General features: G+C 36.5%; 1 protein-coding gene across 22 annotated transcripts in view; it reads right to left on the bottom strand.

Annotated features, from left to right (window-relative positions):
* The window catches only part of AUTS2 (activator of transcription and developmental regulator AUTS2), a 1,182,725-nt gene that overhangs the window by 798,120 nt on the left and 362,161 nt on the right, over window positions 1-22,444 (bottom strand). The window lies entirely within an intron of this gene.

Here is a 22,444-nt window from a genome sequence, read left to right as displayed (position 1 = left end):
TATAAATATGACCACCAGCTTTAAGAGCTAACATTCCAGTGGATATTTACTACATCTCTGAAGCCAGAAACTATGTAAAGGCAGCTTTAGTAAAGGCTGTAGATATATTATCTGTATGATCAAAGTTACACTCATATTTTCATTCGTATCCACATTTTCCCTCCACCTCCCCTGACATACACACACACAAACACACACGCACACCTCTTAGTAGTCATTTTGGTTTGAAGAACACTGACTACTTTTACCTTTCAAGTGTGAAATGGCCTCACCTGATACAATATAAAAGCGAATTCATCTGGAACAACATGAAAATGAACTAGATATTTTAAAACCAATCAAATAGTCAAAATTCTATACAGACGGTAACAATGAACAAAATTGGTAAGCATATTTCCCTTCCCTCTGGGCACATACAAAACAAATTGACTGCAAAATACTTCTACTGGCTGATATTTCAGTAGATGCTGTATCTAAACTCCTTTTTACCAATTACCTCATTTACTCCTACCCAAAAAACCCAATGAAATATACATTAGTAACCCTACTTTACAGATAAGGAAATTGAGGCACCAAGAGGTAAAATACCATGCACAAATTCAGACTGCAACTTTGTATTGCTATTTCTGTTTTTTGAATTACTCTTCTTGTATGTCAGCGGTCCCCAACCATTTTGGCACCAGGCACCGGTTTCATGGAACACAATTTTTTCCACAGACCTGGGGATAGGAGGGCGATGGTGTTGGGATGAACCTGTTCCACCTCAGATCATCAGGCATCAGATTCTCATGGAAGCAGGCAACCTAGATCCCTCAAACGCACAGTTCACAATAGAGTTAGCACTCCTATGAGAGTCTAATGCCACTGCTGATCTGACAGGAGCTCAGGCCTTAATGTTTGTTAGCCTGCTGCTCACCTCCTGCTCTGTGGCCCAATTCCCAATGGGCTATGGACAGGTACCAGTTCCATGGCCCGGGGCGGGGGGTCCCTGTTCTCTAGGGAAAACAGATGTACTCTTCTTCCCCTAGTCTACTTGATGTCCAGTTGCATTCATCTGAAAGGTAGCAGTAAATTAAGGATACCATTTAAAGCCTCAACATAGAGAAAAACAATCTATGGAACCATCAGCTTGGCTGCATTCACAACTTCAATGAGTAGCTGCTCACAACATTCCTCCTTCTCTCTCCTTCCCTCTCATCCCACACACCAAATATTTATTACATAACTCTTATATGTCAGGCTCTACACTAGAAATTGTCTGATCTCTAATAGGTGCTCTAAAAAGCTCAATTTTTCACTTTAGATCCATGATTTCAACAACTTTCTACCTAATCTAGAATTTTGCACATATTAAATAAATCTGATCCTCAACATTTCCTCAAACCCCTTGAAGTGCCAGCATTTTCTTAACAGCGTTACCCAGGAATAACTGACAAACAGTAATAACTGATGATATAATAAGCCACACATAAGATGGGAACAACAGCTTACTCTCCTGAAACTGTACATGAGCATCCACACACAATACCAAGAATTACAGGAGTTACCAAATTCAAGTCTTGACTATCTTGAGTTACAAATTACATGGTACAGATTCTTGGGACCACAGGACCATGAACAAGTTTGACAGATCAGACCATGCCATTTATTCCAAAGTATTTCTTAACCCACATACCAGCAAAGTTGTCCTGCTCAAAATCATGATATGCTCAAAGTTTGTCTTTGCATCTCCTTGTCTTTCTTTTTTCCTGCCCCTTTCCATCTGTACTTTTCTTCAACTTAGTAGCACTCCACCCATCCTCCCTGCCCCCAACAAAAAGTGCTCCTAGGAAAGGGGTTGTTGAAATCATTCACTCTAAGTTGTCAAATCACTGACCTAAGTGAGCTTAATGTATTATCACTCCCACGAGTACGGGAAATTAAACAGGAAGCCAGTGTCTAATTTTTCAGTTTAGATCAGCTAGTTAGAGGGGGATGTGTTGTTAAAGCCGACCAATTATTTCCCTGAAATCCTGCAAAGTGAGCAGCCATTAATCTATTCCTAGTTCATTCTATTTTGATTCACTCATTCATCCAATAAATATTTGTTGAGTGCCTATCACCTTCCAGACAGAGTTCTACATACCAGAAAAACAGCAATGCATAAAACAGACAAAAATCCTGCCCTTGAGGAGTTTACAATTTATAGTAGGGTATGTACAATAAATAATTCAACAAGTGATGCATAATTATGAGAGCTGGCATTAAATGATATCCATGCTTGCAGATATATGTAAGAGCACCTGAAATGCTTGCCATCTCACTTAAGTGACAATGTGATGTACTGAGAGGCCAGAAAAAAACAACATTAAATTCCAGCTCCTGCACCAGCCAGCTATACAATCTTAGCTGACACACACACTCTTGATAGACTCAAAGTCCCCCTTAAAAACAAAGGGAAGGCTAGAACCATACCAAACTCATCTTTTTAGACATTCTAAGTGTCTCATGGAAGAACATGGGCACAAAGAGAAGACTGTTAGATGATACATTTAAATCTGAGTGAACAAAAAAGAGACTCTAAAAAAGGCAAATATCATTTTTATGTTGTTAAAAGTAATATATCAACCTTTCAAGAGGCATTTACCACATCTCTGAAGCCAGAAACTGTAAAGGCAGCTTTAGTAAAGGCTGTAGATGTATTATCTGTGTGATCAAAGTTACACTCATTATTTTCATTCATATCCACAATTTCCCTCCACCTCCCCTGACATACACACGCACACCTCTTAGTAGTCATTTTGGTTTGAAGAACAGTGACTACTTTTACCTTTCAAGTTTGAAATGGCATCAACTGATACAATATAAAAGTGAATTCATCTGGAACAACATGAAAATGAACTAGATATTTTAAAACCAATCAAATAGTCAAAATAGTCATGACGTATTGGAAAACAATGTTTTTAAAGTCCGGACATGGTGGCTCATCCCTGTAATCCTAGCACTTTGGGAAGCCAAGGCAGGGGTATCACTTGAGGACAGAAATTTGAGACCAGCACGGGCAACATCACAAGACCTGGTCTCTATTAAAATATTTTTTAAAAATTTGCAGGGCATAGTGGCGCACACCTGTAGTCCCGGCTACAGAGATGCTGAGGCAGGAGGACCCTTGAGCCCAGGAGTTCAAGAATGCAGTGAGCTATGATGACACCACTGCTCTATAAAAGCCTGGGAAATATAGCAAGACCCTATCAGAAAGCAAAAAGAACAAGAAAGGGAACATATTGTCCTCCATAATTACAATATCATTAACACACTCAAGAGGTTATTTAATATTTATTCAATACTATCTAATGCAGTCCAACTTTCAGATTTCCCCAGTTGTCCCCAAATGACCTTCACAGCATTTCCCTCGAACTAGGATTCAATAGAAGCTCAAACTCTGCATTTCACTGTCATATGTCTTTAATCTACAAAAGTCTTCCTACCAATTTTGCATCTAATCTAGCTTGACATAACTATGGATCCAATGTCCTATGATTGTCAAGTGAATTAAATTATAGTAGCAAATCACTCCTTTATAAATAGCTGTGAAATGTCTTAATCCAGCGAAGAGAAATTATGGTGTGATGTAAAATGGCTTTAAATTCTTACAGATTTTAAATTCTCAATCTTTTCATCTCAACATTGTCCTTGTGCTTCCAGGGTCTGGCCAAGACACACAGTCCAAATTCCAGCTCTGCAAAGCTTAACTACAGGTATTATGCACCTAATCCTAAATATCGAACCTACTATTTGTGGAACCCCAAGATATAACTCATTAAATATAAAATAATTTTTATGAAAGATTGGGTAAGGGTCACCACTGCATTTAAAATTCACCAAACAACTGCTTGCTAATTTGTTTCTCACTCTGAAATCAGAATCACAGACAGGGTAGCATACAGCATATACTAGACTAAAAAGTGAGGGGAACATTATTTGATCTGGTCATAATTAAGTCCTTAAGCAAATTTGGATAACTGTCCAGAAAACAATAAACTGGTAATGCTGATGTGTACACTTTCTATTGTTCCCTTCTACTCTCAGAAAACTTAGTTCTTCAAGCAAGGAGCACTGTCTTATTCAAGGAGTAAGGCCTGAAGACCCTCAGGAATACTGGAAAGTTTACAGTGGCCTTTGGCCAAGAGCAGTAACATTCTCACCTGGAAACTGACTTTACTGCCAAGAACAACCATAACGAGAAAAATTACAATCAGCAAGATTATTTTTCCAAGTGAGCCTGGATGTGAATTTCTGTAAAGAATTCCAAACAACAATTCCAGATTATGGAAAACATTGTTTGCAGAGACTGAATTCAACTTATCTAAATTTTTTATTGCTAGCACAGCTCCTGCCATATAACAGGGGCTTGTTTTGGCCATTCAAGCATTCATTCAACAAATATTAATGTTCTTACTCACTGCTAGGCATAGCACTAGGTGCTGGGGATGTAACAGTTAATAACATCCCTAAGGTCCTGCTCTCATGGAACTTACTTTCATTCAATGAAAGAAGTCAGAAGAAAATAATAATAAATAAGCAAATACATTTACAAAGGGGTAATTTCAGATGTTTATAAGTGGTATTAAGAAGATACAGAGGAAACAATAACAAAGTAAGACATAAGTAAAGAGGCTGGGCATGGTGGCTCATGCCTAAAATCCCAGCACTTTGAGAGGTCGAGGCAGGAGGATCGCTTAAGCCCAGAAGTTCAGGACCAGCCTGGGCAACATAGTAAGACCCTGACTCTACAAAAAAAACTTTTTTTTAAGAATTAGCTAAGCATGGTGGCACGTGCCTGTAGTCTTAGCTACTCGGGAAGCCGAGGCTGGAGGATCACTTGAACCGAGGAGCTCGAGGCTGCAGTGAATCATGTTCTTCATTGTACTTCAGCCTGGGCCACAGAGCAAGACCCTGTCTCAAAAAAAAAAAAAAAAGTAAAGGGGGCAAACTTAGATGGTTGGTAAGATAAGACCACACTAAAGAGCTAATGTTTGAGTTAAGAGCTACAGTACAGAATGGAACCCACCACATGGGGATGTGTGGTAGAGCAACTGAAGAAAGTTTGATAAGGGAATCCTGAGGACCTAGATGTACAGTGGGAATGGAAGTGGGCAGGGAGCCACATACGGCTTCATAGGCCATGACCAAGTATTTGGATTTTATTCTTAGCGTAATAAGAAGCCCTAGAGGATCTTAAGCAGGAGAATGCTATAATGTAACCTGTGTTTTGAAAAGATCATATTGGCTGAAATATAGAGAATGAAAAGACTATATCACCACAATGTATCCTGCAACTCCACCCCGTTGTTTGTACCACCACTTCTATTTCCAAAACTAGTCAGAGGCACCGTGAAGGCAGCCAAGTGATGGAACCACAGAGCTGCTGAGAGCAAGGAAAATAAATAAGGCTCAACAACAGAAAAACAGGGCACGTTTTCTTTTCCTTTCTTTTTTTTTTTTTTTTTAGAGAGTCTTCCTCTGTTGCTCAGGCTAGAGTGCAGTGGCATGACCATAGCTCACTGCGGCCTGGACCTCCTGGGTTCAAGTGATCCTCCTGCCTCAGGCTCCCACAGCGCTGGGATTACAGGAATGCCCAGTCCACATCTTCTTTACTGCCCAAAATGTACCTGGAAACCTTCTCAATGGTTTCAGAGACATGGCTGAAAGAACAGCTTTATTTTAGTTCATCATCAGGTTTTCTTCTTCTTAAAAATGTCAACAAAAAACTTTCCAAAACTTCATGTCACTAACTAACCATTATTCTAAATCAGCCCTGGATTCTGGTGAAGAAAAGATCTCACAGCAATGGCACATGACAGAAGTTGCCCAGCCCCTCATCCACAGCTCCCAGACTGCTCATCTGCAGAGGCCCACAAATGATTATAGAGAGTGCTAAAGCACATGGGGACCTGGGTTTCCAGAAAGTGTTAACAGGCAGGAAGAGGAGTGGAAGGGAATTTGCTACCAACTATGGCACTTTCAGGCAAACTGCTCCAGGACAGGGAAAGGTTCTAGAGACTATCCACCTCAGAGGCAGTGGATACTGTCCTCAGCGTAGGGGAAAGTGTCTGACCTCATTGATAAACAAAGATAAGTAACGTGAAACAAACATTTCTTGAAGCTAATGTGATAAAACAATCAAGAGGGTAAAAAAAAAAAAAGCATGCTCACTGGTCCTAATAACTCCTCCACCAGGAAAATTTTTGTTGGAAATAAACATTTATTAAAGAACCTATCAAATTTTTCACAAACATTTTAGAACTCAATTTTTTTTTTTTTTTTTTTTTTTTTGGAGACAGAGTCTCACTCTGTCGCCCAGGCGGGAGTGCAAGTGGTGTGATCTTGGCTCACTGCAAGCTCCACCTCCTGGGTTCACGCCATTCTCCTGCCTCAGCCTCCCAAGTAGCTGGGACTACGGGCGCCTGCCACCATGCCCGGCTAATTTTTTTTGTATTTTTAGTAGAGACGGGGTTTCACCGTGGTCTTGATCTCCTGACCTCGTGATCCGCCCGCCTTGGCCTCCCAAAGTGCTGGGATTACAAGCGTGAGCCACTGCGCCCAGCAGAACTCAAATTTCTAAACGTGAAGTTTCCCTTTTCAACTGACAGCTCTACAATCTGAATCAACGTTAGGTCAAAATCTTTAAATTTAAATTTCTTACCATATAACCTGTTACCACATATTCCTGCATAAAAAAGAGTGATAATTTAAATCAGAGTCAATAGATAAAATGAAACTAGAGCTGTCTGATGAATCACAGTATTTTATAAGTTGTATATGTGAATCATAGTATTTTATAAGGGTTTGTAAGGGTTTATAACTAGAACCCTAGAGGAAGAATATCTTTGAATATATATTTAGTATAGATAGTAAATTTTCATGCATGTATCATTTCAAAAATTACTTCACATAAGTGTAGGAATGGGTCACCTACCTATTAAATTTTATTTTACCCCAAAACTATAGATTTCATTTTCATAACATTGATTTTGTCCAACATTAATAAAGCTAATCAACTACACTAATAAAAATGCCTTTATCTTTCTCAGCAGAAATAGCAATTTAACAGGCAACACATAATCCTACATTAAGACTCATCAATTGTTTGATCTACAAAGAGTAGCACTTTTTTTCTTTCCTGCACAGTCATACCCACATAACCTTCACACACACACACACACACACACACAGTACAAAGCCACACCTTCTGATGCTGGCAGGTTACCATGTGTTTTCCACTGTTGTAATGAAGTCACCCCCAATAACTCAGATGATGAGAACAAAAACAATAACTTGAGAGAATAAAGAGCTACATATATACATTGTTTGCTGTGGCTTTCTCTTTCATGGCAAAAAAAAAAAGTTTATATAAATGCCCCCAAACAAAGGAATAATTTAGCAAATTATAATAAAACCCCACAGGGATTGTGAGAAATGCCACATAGAAACATTAGAATCATGAGTACAAAAAGGAAAATATAAAAGTATATACAATTAGTTATAAAATGCAGTAAGGACAAATGTTGTAAGAAAATATGCAAAAATTAAAATTCATGTCAATGTTCCGTTTATAATAGGCTTTTCCTAACAAAGAAAAGACAACCTAGTACAGAATGGAAGAAAAGGTTCAAATCTGGTTACGCCATTAGTTTCCGGTAGGGTAAATGTTCACAGCCAAGGTCTCCCTTCTGGCCACTAACACTAAATGTGATTCTGGGCTTACTGTTCACATTTGCAGATTGATGGGATTGAACTAAATGGCTCTTCAGCTCTAAAACTCTGTCCTTGCCACTATAAAATCTGGCCAAATATTTAAAAGTCATCTCTTATTTCTTGCTGAATGGCAGTCACTGTAATGAAGCTCTTAAACAATATACCAAGAAAGATTCTGAGTACAGTGCCCAAATTATACCCCTTCTAATTCTCTATGAAGGCTTTCACCTCTGTCAAGAGTAACACACCTGAGTTCTCCACCAATTAAGCAAATGGCCAGGCCGCTGTTTTATCACATGTAGGACCAATGCTTTGTCACTGGCATCTTGTTTGGGTCATTCAATGGAAAAAGTGGCCGTATAAACGCAAACGCACTCATGTAGTTTTCTTCATTTCACCCATGGGTGATGACTCCCACTAGCAGGCATGCCTTGCATTTGCCTTTATTTTTCTCTAAGACTCACACATACATAACATGCATACTCCAGAGGTCCAAGGAAAATACTCCACGTTTTTTTTTCCCCCTCAGGATAGCCTGGAGCAGGAGGGGTGAAGAAAAGAAAGAGAAACAGCACACAAAGCTTTCCTTGTTCTTTTAATCTTTCTTAGACAAATTCTACACCAGAGAAAGCCACAGCTGAGGATTTTACAGTGGTGTTAAACACTGCTTCAGTCCCCTGAGAGAGAAGGAATGCATTCCCTTTAGTATTCACTGTGCTGAGCTACTCAGCTTTCTGAAAGAGAATATAGCAGAGCAGTCAAGAAGAAAAGGCACAGACCATGATACTTGCACTCAGCAGCTTATAAACCCGTTTATTTCCTCTCTAGGAAAAAAAGCAAACAAAAATGTTTTCAGGATCATTTCTCAAAAGGTTCCTATTTGTTGACTGATTTAATAAATTTAATTCAGACAGTATATTCCTAAAATTGCTTTCTGTGTTGGTGCCTACGAGTCCTTGTCCTTAAGAAACTCACACTGATATAAACAAGATTAATAAGACAGTAGGTAAAGTTCAGCAAAAACAGACAAAAACTCATGATTAGCTACCCTTGTGAAAGTAAGAGAAGATAAGCACAAATGCAACTGTCACAAACAACTGGGAATAAATTACCAACTCGAAGTGTGTACATATCAAGAGGTAGAACGAGTATATGTATTTTGATGAGTCTGACTCATCTTCACTCTTTAGTGACCTACTAATGCTCTGATGCCTGTTAGCATATCTCAAGAGGAAATAATGTTTGTTAATATCTAAATTTCAGTCTTAAGATTTTTCTACAATTTATTTACAAATCTAATGTGGTGTGTATTTCAAGACATGTGATAATCAAAGACCAGAATGAACTCAAGACTCTTAAGCGCTGATAGTGTGTACTGAAAGCCCATAATGAACTCATCTGGATGGTTATAATGGGATATAAAAATTGTTGGCAAGAAACTGTCTTCACTCTAGAGATAACAGTGATCATATTGATTATATCTATGTATATTAGGTATTAACATTAGAAATTAATTAATTTGAAATCTTGAATAAAAATTTAAATACAAAATAAAAAAATACAGTTACATATTCACTTATAAAATAAAAATGACATACATCCTACCTTCTCATGGGTGAATGTTAACTGATCTAAAATCAGGCAAACCACAAATCTTTTACAATAATGCTCTTTTAACTGACCCCAACTGACCAGCTAGATTAACTGATGATCTTCGTTTCCTTTGTAAAACTTACTGAACATTTCATAGCCAATGAATACTCATCTCTATAAGACACCCGTGTACCACAGTGGACCATACCCAAACCTGTTTCTGCTAATTTTATTTACCACATGTAAACCAGTGATAAGTACAAAATGAAGGTGAGATTTTGTTTCTAGAGAAATTAAGCTGGACAAGATAAACATTTAATAAATGTGGGCCTCTCAAAAAACAATTGTTGAATTAAATACAAACTGACTATAGAAAGACTGGGAAAGGGAAGTTAAAATGATTCTGCATTCCAATTATTCATATATGTGTAAGTTGTTATACCATTTTTAATAAGCCTCATAGACAACTGTGGTCAATGAATTACGGATGTGATTTATGCAAGAAAGAACAATTGGAACACAAATCAATGTACCATTCTAAAACGAGCCCTCACTGCACATTGTAAACTCCTGGGGATCTTTTTAAAAAAATTGACGCCAAGGCTTCATCCCAGATCAACTGAATCAGAATCTCCAGAGTTGATACTTGGACATCAACTTTTTTTTTAATTCCCAAGGTAGTTCCAATGTATAGCCAAAGATACAAACCGCTGCTCTACATGAAAGGACTGGTGAGAGGATGAGGATGTGTAATCATATGACTTCTAATACATACAATGTAAGCGTACACTTTTTTTTTTTTAACAGTTTCAAGCTTTAACTGTTTCCAGTTCATAAATGTAGTATGGAAAAGATAATGCCAAGATAAGCAGTATTCTACCAAATAACAAGTATGTACATAACCAGATCTACCTTGGCCTAAGAAGTACAATGAATGCAATTTGAATGCCTTTCTCCACACAACTGTCCTACAAATGAGGTTCCAAAAATCAATTATATAACTCCAAGGAAGTTTCTCTGCACTCCCTCTGCAAAACTGAACTAGATGTCCAACTCTTTCTATACTGTCTTGAGATCCTCCCACTTACTCTTTAAGTGCACACAATCAAATTGTAGAGAGAAAAATAAGTTTTAAAAGGTTGATGTAATTAGCTGGGCATGGTGGCAGGTGCCTGTAATCCCAGCTGCTCAGGAGGCTGAGGCTGGAGGATCACTGGAACCCAGTGGCATCACTGCATTCCAGCCTGGGCGACAGAGTGAGAGACTCCATCTCAAAAAAAAAACAAACAAACAAAAACACAAAACAAAAAATGGTGGATGAGGGGGCGAAGTGGGGAAAAGTCTGGTGGTACCATGTGGAGAAGAGAAGGGATAGAAGCTTAGCTTAATGTGTGCACAACAAAAACTTCCAGTTTATAAAGCCTAATTCATTAATTCCTTCTCTTACTTACTCACACAAAAACATACAGTAAATAACTACTATATACTTACAGCTATTCTAAGCACTGGAAACCAACTCCAAAAATGGCAAAAATAGCATTTAAAAAACAAGGCGAATATGTGAATCTGTATCCCTCTTTTCTCTCTCTGCTGCTGCATCTGTATAGCAGGCAGCCTTTCAACAAGAAGCTATTACAGGCTGTTGAAAAGGATGCCTCCTGCCCTCAGTGGCAAACAAGGGTAACACGGCTTAATGAAAGTCACATTTGATGCACTGTATACTCTTCCATATCAAGTGGCTCAATTGCTGCCTGTAGTCTTCCTCATACTCTTATGAGGTAATCTGGAATCATGTCTTTGATTTAGATTGGCTGCATTTTTTATTTCCAAAATACACTGGTAATGGTATAGTCTTCAAATTTAACATTTGAAACTGTGATTCCATTTACCTCCTTGTACTAACTTGAAAAAATGACTGTAATTGAAATCCTTCCATTGGAAATAAAGCCCTTGGAACTTTTCAGTTGTTGCTCATCCTTAAGGGTTATTTGAGCTGTCAAAACTATGGATGGTCTATCCACTGAAATAAGCCCTCTTTGAGGATGATGAAAAAAGTACAGGATAGAAAGATCAAGTCCTACTTGTCTCAAACAGCAAGTTTTCCTCCACCAACTAGCAAAGGCAGAGAAAATAAGGTTCTTCCCTGTCCGGATTCTACTGTTTATCAAATGAGAATAAAAGGATTCTTAGGGCCATGCTCCACAGCTTATGTTCCTTAGCTTAAATTTCTTCTAAATTTCCCAAATAGTTTTCTGACACAAATTTATTACCTCATTCTAACAGAAAACCCAAGGAAACTCTATAAAATATTACTAACAGTTTACATGCAGTCATCATGATTATGTAAATTTCCAAAAATAGTTTTTAAATAAATTTCAAATTAACTCTGAAGTTAAAGGCTGAGCTAGAGTACATACTTTAAACTTATAGACAGATATAGAATAAAATTCCCAGGAAGACTGGTAATGGGTGTGTGTGTGTGTGTGTGTGTGTGTGTGTGTGTTGTTTCTTTGAGACAGACAGGGTCTTGCCCTGTCCGTCCAGGCTGGAATACAGAGGTGCAGTCATGGCTCATGCAGCCTCAATCTCCTGAGCTCATGAGATCCTCCCACTTTAGCCTCCCAATTAGCTGGGACCATAGACACATACCACTACACCCAGCTAAATTTTTATTTTTTTATTTTTTATAAAGATAGGGTTTCAACATGTTGCCTAGGCTGGTGTCAAACTCCTGAGCTCAAGCAATCATCCTGCCTTGGCCTCCCAAAGTGCTGGGATTACAGGCATGAGCCACTGCATCCAACCAATAATATTTATAATAATCTAAGAATGGTTTTTCAGAGGAACACTTCTTATCAAACAAAAAGTGTACTGATTTCCTGCACTTAATTCAGTATCTCGTTGGATTGAATAGCTCATGAAGAAAATTTATTGTTTCCTCCATGATCTTCTTCTGGCTGAAATGGCTAACAGTTTTTCAATAAAACCAGAATTAGTAATTCCAGTCTTATTACAAAAATGCATTGTCAAAATTGCCTGGAAAAAGAAAAATACTGAAAAGACAATGTTGTTTCTGGAATCTACATCTTGATGGAATTGCAATAAAGGGTATGAAGATGCAAATGTATGTGTTAGTGATAATACAATTTATCTAAAGCAAAGTAAACTTAAACTGGAGCTGCCTCTATAGCAAAGTGTGACTGATACTTCAAATAGGAGAAAGATGAAGATAATAAAAGGCAATTATCACCCTCTATTGAGCACTGAGGCCTTGCACCATGCAAATACTCTCAACATCCTGTTATTTAACCACTGTTTTAAAAGCATCTTAGGGAACTTCTGCTTCCAAGAAAATGGAGTAGACATACTTTTCCCTATTATCCACACTAAGTACAACTAAAATCCCTCAACATTATACATAAAGTAAATATAAACAGACTCTGAAAAGTGAAAAGAAGATGACGTACTGGCTTAAAACCTGGGGGCCCCCAAAAAATGACATGGTGGTGAGTTCTCCAGGAGTTTTCATTTTATAGGTCTCATATATCCGATATGATATATGATGTCATCAGATTTGGAGTTGAAAAACCAGAAACCCAGTAATGTCAATGACACATACCAAAACAAGCCCCTAGAAAAGTTTGTTGTCTTTAGCCAAAGAATCAGAAAAGAGGGAAACTGTAAAGACAAGTACTGGAGTCCAGACTTCCAACACTGCTCCCAAAATACAAAACACTGCTGAAATAAAAGAGCTACAAATAAATGGAAAGGCATTCCATGTTTGTGGTTGACCATGGGCTTTAATATTGTTATACCTACTGTTGTTAAAATGTCCATAGTACCACAAATGATCCATAAATACAATCTCTATCAAAATCCCAATGGCAATTTTAGCAGAAATAGAAAAATGCATCCTAAAATTCATATGTAATCTCAAAGGACTCCAAATCACCAAACAATTTAGAAAAAGAACAAAGTTAAAGGACTTAAACTTTCTGATTTCAAAACATATTACAAAACTGTGGTAACCAAAACAGTGTGGTACTGGCACGAAGACAAATAAACAGACCAATGGAATATAATATCAAGCCCAGAAATAAACCTTCACATACATGGTTAAACAATCTTTGACAAAGGTGTCAAAGCCGTTCAATGGAGAAAGATAGTTTATTCAACAAATGGTGTGGGAAAACTGGATGCTCACATGCAAAAGAATAAAACTGGACCCTTTACACCATATACAAAAATTAATTCAACATGGATAAAGACCTAAATGTAAGACATAAAAGTATAAAATCACAAAACTGCTAGAAGAAAACATTGAGGAAAAGCTTCATGACATTGGATTTGACAATCTTTCTTGGATGTGACAACAAAAGCACAGGTAACAAAAGCAAAAACAGACAGATGGAACTACATCAAACTTAAAAACTTTTGTTCATCAAAGGACACAATCAACAGAGTGAAAAAGCAACCTATGGAATGGGAAAAAATGTTTCCAAACCATATGCCTGAAAAGAGGTTAAAATCCAGAATACGTAAAGAACTTCTGCAACCAAACAATGAAAAACAAATAACTGATTAAAAAATGAAAAAAAGTTTGAATAGAAATTTCTCCAAAGATAATACACAAGTAGCCAACAAAGATTCTCAACATCACTAATCATTAGAGAAATGCATTATCCCCTCAGATCTATTGAGATTGCTACTATCAAGAAAAACAGAGAACAAGTATTGAAGAGGATGTGGAGAAATTAGAACACTTGTGCACTAATGGTGGGATTGTAAAATGGTGCAACTGCTATAGAAAACACTATGGAGGTTCCTCAAAAAATTTAACACAGAACTACCATATGACCCAACAATCCCACTTCTACATACATACCAAAAAGAACTAAAAGCAGGGTCTTATAGCATCACTATTCACAATAGCCAAGAGGTGGAAGCAACTCAAATGTCCAATGGATGAATGGACAAACAGTATGCCATATATTCATACAATGGAATATTATATAGCCTTAGGAAGGAATCTTGTCACATGCTACAACATGGATGAAACTTGAGGATATTATGAAGTGAAATAAGCCAGTGCCAAAAAGATAAATACTGTATATTCCATATTCATAAGGTATCCACAGTAGTCAAATTCAGAGAAACAGAAAGTAGACTGGTGGCTACCAGGGGCTGAGAGGAGCAAGGAAAATGGAGTTGTTCAATGGGTAAAGAGTTTCAGATTTGCAAGATGGAAAACTTCTGGATATGTGTTTCACAGCAATGTGAATATATTTAACAGTATTGAACTGTATACTTAATAACCGTTAACATGGTAAATTTCATTAAATACATCTTTACCAGAGTAAAATGCATTTTTTTAAAAATCAGCTGGGTGAGATGGTTCAAGCCTGTAATCACAGCACTTTGGTGGGCGGATCACCTGAGGTCAGGAGTTCAAGACCAGCCTGGCCAACATGGTGAAACCCTGTCTCTACTAAAAATACAAAAATTAGCTGGGCATGGTAGCGCACGCATGTAATCCCAGCTACTTGGGAGGCTGAGACCCGAGAATTGCTTGAACCCAGGAGGCAGAGGTTGCAGTGAGCCGAGATCATGCCACTGTACTCCAGCCTGGGGGACCGAGCAGACTCCACCTCAAAAAAAAAAAAAAAAAAACAAAAAAAAAACAATTAAAAAAATTCAATGGATGGGCTCAAGACCAGGTGGAGGAGAGTAAAGAATCAGTGAACTGAAAGAACAACTAAAATTACTCATCTAAACAAAAGAGAAAAAAAGAGACTGAAAAACAAAACAAACAAACAAAAAAACAACAAAAAACAGAGTATCAGGTATCTGTGGGATTATAACCAAAGATCTAACAATTGTGTCTTCAGAGTCCCAGAGAGAGAGGAAAAGGAAAATAGGGCTTTAAAAGTACATGAAGAAATGATGGGTGAAAATTCTCAAATTTGGCAAAAACAACACCTACAGATTCAAAAAGCTATGATAATACCAAACAGAATAAGCTCAAAGATACCCACACCAAGACACATCATAGTTAAACTTTGCTAAAGATAGCAAAAAAATCTGGAAGCAGCCAGGGAGAAAGAAGTCATGACATCTAGACAAAAGAAGGATAGTGGATGTCTCATGAGAAACCCTGAAGGCCAGAAGAAAGAGAACAACATTTTTCAATGGCTTGAAAGAAAAAGAAAAGAAAGAAAGAAAAAGACAAAAGAAACTGTCAACCAAAATTCTACATCAAGTGCAAACATTCCTCAGTAAGCAACAGGTAATCAAGACAACCTCATATAAAAATAAATAAATAAATAAATAGTTACTGGGAGACCTACCCTAAAAGAATGGCTAAAGGAAGTTCTATTTTTTTAAAAAAATAGCTAAAAGAAAGGATCTTAAGTCACTAGGACAGAAGAAAGAGCAATGGTACAGTAACTTTTAAAAATGAATCAACTCTATGCTATCCATAAGAAACTCTCTTTAAATAAAACAATATAGGCAGCAAAAATTTAAAAAAGATACATGTGATTGTTAAATTTATGTGTCAACTTAAAGAGCTGGTAAAACATTATTTTTTGGTATGTCTGTGAGTATGTTTCTGGGAGAGAATAGCATTTGAATTGGTAGTCTTATTAAAGAAGATGCCCTATTTGGGCACGTGGACCTCATTCAATCCATTGAGACCCGAACAGAACAAAAAGGCAGAGGAAGGAGAAATTTACTCTCTGTTTGAGCTGGGACATCCAAATCTCCTGCCCTTGGAGATGGAACATCAGCCCTTGTGGTTCTCAGGCCTTCAGTCTTGAAAAGAGATTTACGCCACTGGACCCCTCGTTCTCAGGCCTTCAGAGTCAGACTGAACTACACTCTCCAGCTTTCCTGGTTTTCTAGCTTGCAGATGGAAGAAATAATTAAGATAACAGAATAGAAAAAATTAAGTTGAAAACAGGAAAACAAGAGAGAAAAATCAATGGAACACAAAACTTGTTCTTTGAAAAAAATCAATAAAATTGACAAACATCTAGTATGACTGACACAGAAAAAAGACACAGACATTATTATCAATATCAGGGATGAAACAAGGAATATAACTATACAGACATCAAGAAGTCAATAAAGAATACTATCAACAGTTCTGCACACTTAAATTTGACAACTTAGATGAAGTGGACCACTTCCTTACAAAGAAAAACTACCAGAACCCACCAAATATGAAAAACAGTAATTTAAGTAGCCCAATAACTTAAATTAAGAAAATTTAATTTCTTAAATTAACAATATCTAAAAAAGACATTTCCAGACCCAGATGGGTTTCCACTACAGAATTCCACACAATGTTTAAAGAAGAATGAAAACCAATTATACATAATCTCTTCCAGCAAACAAATAAGGAGTGAACACTTTTAAATCATTTTATGGAGCCAGTAATATCCTCATAATAAAACCATTACAAAAAGAAAATTACAGACCAGTATTTCTCGTAAGTACAGATGCAAAAGTCCTTAACAAAATATAAGTAAATAAAATTGAGCGATACATACAAAGAATTATACACATTGACTAAATAGAACTTTTTCCAGGCTTGCAAGAATGGTTCAATATCTGAAAATCAAGCAATGTACTCTACCGTATTAATAGGCTATAAAAGAAAAACCTAATAATTATATCAATTAACACAGAAAAAGCATTTGGCAAAATTCTACATCCATTCATGATAAAAAAAATCTCAGAAAACTAGGAATAGAAAGGAACTACTTCAATTTGATAAAGAACATAGAGAAAAATCCTACAGCTAACATTGTACTAAACAGCAAAAGACTGAATGCATTTTTCCCCAAATATCAGGAACAAGACAAGGATATTCACTCTCACCACTCTTAGTCCACACCGTATGAGAAGTTCTACTCAGTGCAATTAGCCAAGAAAAGGAAATTTAAAAAGCATAGATATCAGATAGGAAGAAATAAATCTGTCCTCATTTGCAAATGACATAATTGTCTATACAGAAAATTTCAAAGAATCTACAAATAAGTTCCTCAAACTAATAACTCCATTTATCAAGGTTACAGGATACAAAAAACAACATTTGAAAATAAGTTGTATTCTGTATACTAACAATATGCATGTAAAATCTAAATTAGAAATACAATACCATTTCAAGTGCCCCCCAAAAGTGATAGTTATAAATCTAATTCATATAGGACTTGTATGCTGAAAACTACAAAATGATAAAAGAGATCAAACAAGATCTAAATAAACGGAGAGACAAACCTCTTCATGAAGAGAAAGACTCAACAAAGTACTTAAAAAAAAAAATTCCCAAAACCAATATCCTGGTTTAACACAATTCTTATCAAAACACCGGAAAGATTTTCTGTAAGCACAGATGAGGTTATTATAAAATTTATATGAAAAAACACAGGTACTATTTTATCTTAAGCAATTTTGAAAAAGAATAGCTACAGTAATCAAGACTTTTTGATCTTGGTAGAGGAACAGACATCAAATCAATTGAGGAATAGAGAAACCCAAAACAGACCCATTTAAGTACAGTAAACTGATTTTGGACAAAGGTACAAGAACAATTTAATGGAGAAAGAATAGTCTTTTCCATAAGTGGTGCTAAAACAACTGGACATATACAGGAACGTACACACACACACACACACGCATGCGCGCACACACACACACACACAAAAACTTTGACCTAAGTTTCATATATTATAAAAAATTTATCTCAAAATGGATCATGGACTTAAATATGAAATATAAAGCTTTTAGGAAAAAAGGAAAAGAAAAATCTTCAGGATCAAAGGATAAGCAAAGAGTTTTAAGACTTGACAATAAAAGCAAGAATATAAAGGAAAGGATCCATACACCGGACTGCATCAAAGTTTAAAACTTCTACTCTGAGGAAGACTCTGAAAGAGGATGAATAGACAAACTATAAATTAGAAGAAAATATGTGCAAACCACATACCCAATAAAGACTTAGTGTCTAGAATATATTAGGAACTGTGAAAAACTCAACAGTAAAAATTTTTAAATCCAATTAGAAAATGGGCAAAAGACATTTAAAGAGCAAGAGACATTTAACAAAAGAAGATACTCAAATGACAAATAAGCAAATGAAAAGACGTTCAACATTATTAGCCATTAGGGAAACGCAAATTAAAACCCATCACTGGACACCATCAGTACACACCAATAGAATGGCTAAAATAAAAAACCAGAAACACCACCAACATCATTGCATGCTGGTGAATGCGCAAGTAAACGGAATCGCTAATACAGTGCACTAAAGAGAATATGCAATGGTAGAGTCAGCCAGGAAGACAGTTTGGTGGCTTCTTAAAAATTAACCACGCAAATACTATACATACTACCCAGCAACTGCACTCTTGGACAATTATCCTAGAGAAAAGAAAACTTATGTTCACAACAAAACCTATAAACAAATGTTCATAGTACTTCTAGGAAAACAACTCAGATGTCCATCAACAGAAGAATGATTAAATAAACTATGGTACACCCATACCATAGAATACTACTCAGAAACTAATAGCATACAACTTGAACGAATCTCTAAAACATTATGCTGAGTAAAAACAGAAAATTCCAAAAAGCTGCATCCTGTATGATTCCATTTATATAACATTCTTGAGATGACAAAATTATAAAAATGGAGAAAAGTGATTGCATATCAGGAGTTAATGATGGGGGTTGTGAAGGTAGAAGGAAAGAGGCATGGCTATCAAAGGCCATCAGGAGAGAGACTTTTGGTGATGTGGTTGTTCTGTATTTTCACTGTACTGATGTCAATATCCTCGTTGTGATATTTTACTATGGTTTTACAATATGTTACCATTGAGGAAACTAGGTAAAGGGCATATGGGATCTTTACATTTTATTTCTTAAAACTGCATATTGTACTATTATTATGTACTACCATTATCTCAAAATAAGAAGTTTAACTGAAAAATACATTAGGTGATAATACTCCTCATTTAATAGATGAGAAAACAATTCAATTGAGTTTCAATATATTGCCCAAGGTCATATACTACCAGTAAATGGCAGAAGCAGAATTCAAACTCAGGTCTGCCAGACTCCTGGGAAAAAGTCACAGATTTACTCAGTAGCATTTAGGGGGGAAAAGTGGTTTTTTGAGACAGGGTCTTGCTCTGTCGCCCAAGCTAAAGTGCAGTGGTGGGATCATAGCCCACTGCAGCCTCGACCTCCCAGGCTCAGGTGATCCTCCCACCTCAGCCTCCCAAGTAGCTGAGACCACAGACACACGCTACCACACCAGCTAATTTTTTAATTTTTAATTTTGCAGATAATGAGGTCTTGCTATGTTGCTCAGGTTTGTCTTGAACTCCTGGGATCAAGGGATTCTCCCGCCTTGGCCTCCCAAAGTGCTGGGATTACAAGGATGAGCCACAACACCCAACAGGGAATAAATATCTATTACGTGCAGGGATTCTGGATAGAAAAATCAAAATCAAAAATACAATATAATTCTGTATCTCTAGGATCATATGTTACTATAGGAGACGCAGGTGAATAAGAAATTACAATAAGGTGTATTATGTATATACAAGGTCAAGGGCTAGCACTGTTGAGGGAGATGTAGTGAGAATGCTTAGATGGGAGAGGGGAACCATTAACAAGCAGCAAAACAGACTCAGACTGACCTTTTAAGATACCTCTAGCAGGGTTTTGGAGCACTGGAAGCACCATGAATGTGGCAGGGAGATCGATTAGGAGGCTCCTCTAATATGCCAGAAGGGAGATGATAAGAACAGAACTAAAACAGCTCCTTTGGGAACAAAGATGACTGGCTGGATAGGGATGCCTTAGCTGTGCTAGGAGATGTAAGAGGAAGAAAATCCTTGGTTAAGGAAGAAGAAATTAACTATACTTTAGAAATGCTGCATTTGAGGAATCTGTTGAACTTCAGGACAGATATCTACCTAACCAATTAAACATATACCTCAGAAACTCAAGAAAGATATTATGCTAGATATAGAGCTTTTGGAATCATCACTTATAGGACATAGAAAAACACACCAAAAAGGAAATTGCTCAGGGAGAATATGTAGAATAAGAAGAGAAAGGGGGTATAGGATGAAATTAATTGAAGCACTCTTTTAGAAAGAAAGATAGCTAGGCACCAATCTAATTCAAGAAAGAGACAACTCATAAATAATTTAGATGGAAATTCTTACAGAGGACCATGTATGTTAGTGTGGTGGTGGTTAAAAAACAGTGTTTGTTTTATTATATATTTTAATTTTTGAAAGGGATCATGATTCTAGTGATCACAAGTGAATAGTATTCTCTTATGCCAATGTTTTTGGTCATGCGTTACTTGCCATTCTTAATTTTTCTTTCTCACTACTGAAGACTGATTAAATCATCTTCCTAAATGATAAACTAGGAGATGGATATTGAAGAGATTGTGTGATGTATTTTCTTATAGTTTTGGACAAACATCACAGCAGAAATACCTTTCCAACAATTACAAGCTTATATCAAATCAAAATGGTCAGTAGTTGACAATCAAGAGAGGGATTTCTTTTTTTGTCCTTTTAAAGATAGTGAGGGAAATTCCAAATCAAAAAGCCTTTGTAAGAATGGCTTTTTAGAGGAATACAAAAAAGATGGTTTTAATTTGTTTTGTAATCAATGCTGTCCCTGTGTTTACACTAAGACTTATTATCTCTCTAGGTAAAACTCAATCCATCTTGATGAGTTTTGGAAAACAAAAATCTCCAATGAAAATTTTTAAATTGAATCATTGTGAAAGAACAAAAGTTCTGCAGAGAATCACTGAGATCTAGAGCACCATAACCATGCCAAGAACAAGAATGAGATTTCTCTTTTTCTTCTATCCTCATAAAATCAAGACGAATATCCTTCAATTAGGTATAGAGCCTTACATTACTTAGCTTTATATTACACTTGTGCCTTGCCATATGGAAGCATTCTCTGCTTGTTTGGTTGCTAAAGGAATAGCAGCATGGTAATTCAAATGAAGCAATTAACTTAACGTTCTCCTTCTTTTTCTTTTTATGACAATCATTTCTGGAAATGCTTTTCCCCTTTTCACATTAGTTTATTTACGTGCCTTAACTCTTGAGTTTCAGGTTCCCATGACAGAACATTCAAGATAAAAGGGAAAGCATAAGAAGGCAGAGTACAGTTTTCAGTTATCAAAATTCATAACAGCAAACAATGGATGGTCGGCTTCTCAAAGGAAAGTAATCTACTGAGAAAAAAAAATCCCAAACCACAATCTTTCCCAATCCTGTACATGAATAGATAATATTTTACTTATAACAGCTTTAATAGTTAACAATGTAAGTGAGTTTAAAATAAAAAATGGATATTTTAAATAAAAATCCTGTAATTTCAACATGGGTAAAGAAAGAGTAATTTTGCCGTCTTAAAAACACAGCAGAAACAAGTCCACACAGAAAAAAAAAAGCAGTAAAAAGGAGTTGAAAATGTTCTAACTTTTTTTTAAAACTAGGTGAATGGAAGAGGCATATTTAATGTGCTTATGCATATAATCATAAGGAGTATAAAGACAGTCTCACAATTTTCCATCTTGCCACATCACAGTTCCATTCTATAGAGCCTCAGCTTAACTCTACAATCAATATGCCAATATTTTCAACAATCAAATCAAGGAAGGAAGATTTCAAAAGGGAGGCACACGTTAGGATCCTCCTGGAAATCTCATTTCTTGATCTGCAGTCCAATGCTCTACCTCTGAGCTATATCCTCTCCTGGAAACCTCATTTCTAATCCTGTAAATTCCCAACAGGGTAAGTGACACATATGGATTTGGAACCAAAAAGATGTCAAACAGCCCCGGTAAGTGAAGATGTATTAGAAAGTACACTTTTCCCCTAAAAGTCCAGAAATGGTATGTTAAAATATAGTGAAACTGTTTAACATCAAAATTTTAGGTACAACCAAAATTCATTCATAAAATATAATCCCCTGACAGACAGTAAAGAGATCATCTCATATATGGTCAGACAACCTTATGGGGATTCTTTCTACAACCAAGTAAGATTACAAATGAGTA

Source organism: Pan troglodytes, chromosome 6, assembly GCF_028858775.2.
Source record: "Pan troglodytes isolate AG18354 chromosome 6, NHGRI_mPanTro3-v2.0_pri, whole genome shotgun sequence".
NCBI lineage: Eukaryota > Metazoa > Chordata > Mammalia > Primates > Hominidae > Pan > Pan troglodytes.
This window is presented reverse-complemented; position numbering and strand designations above follow the sequence as displayed.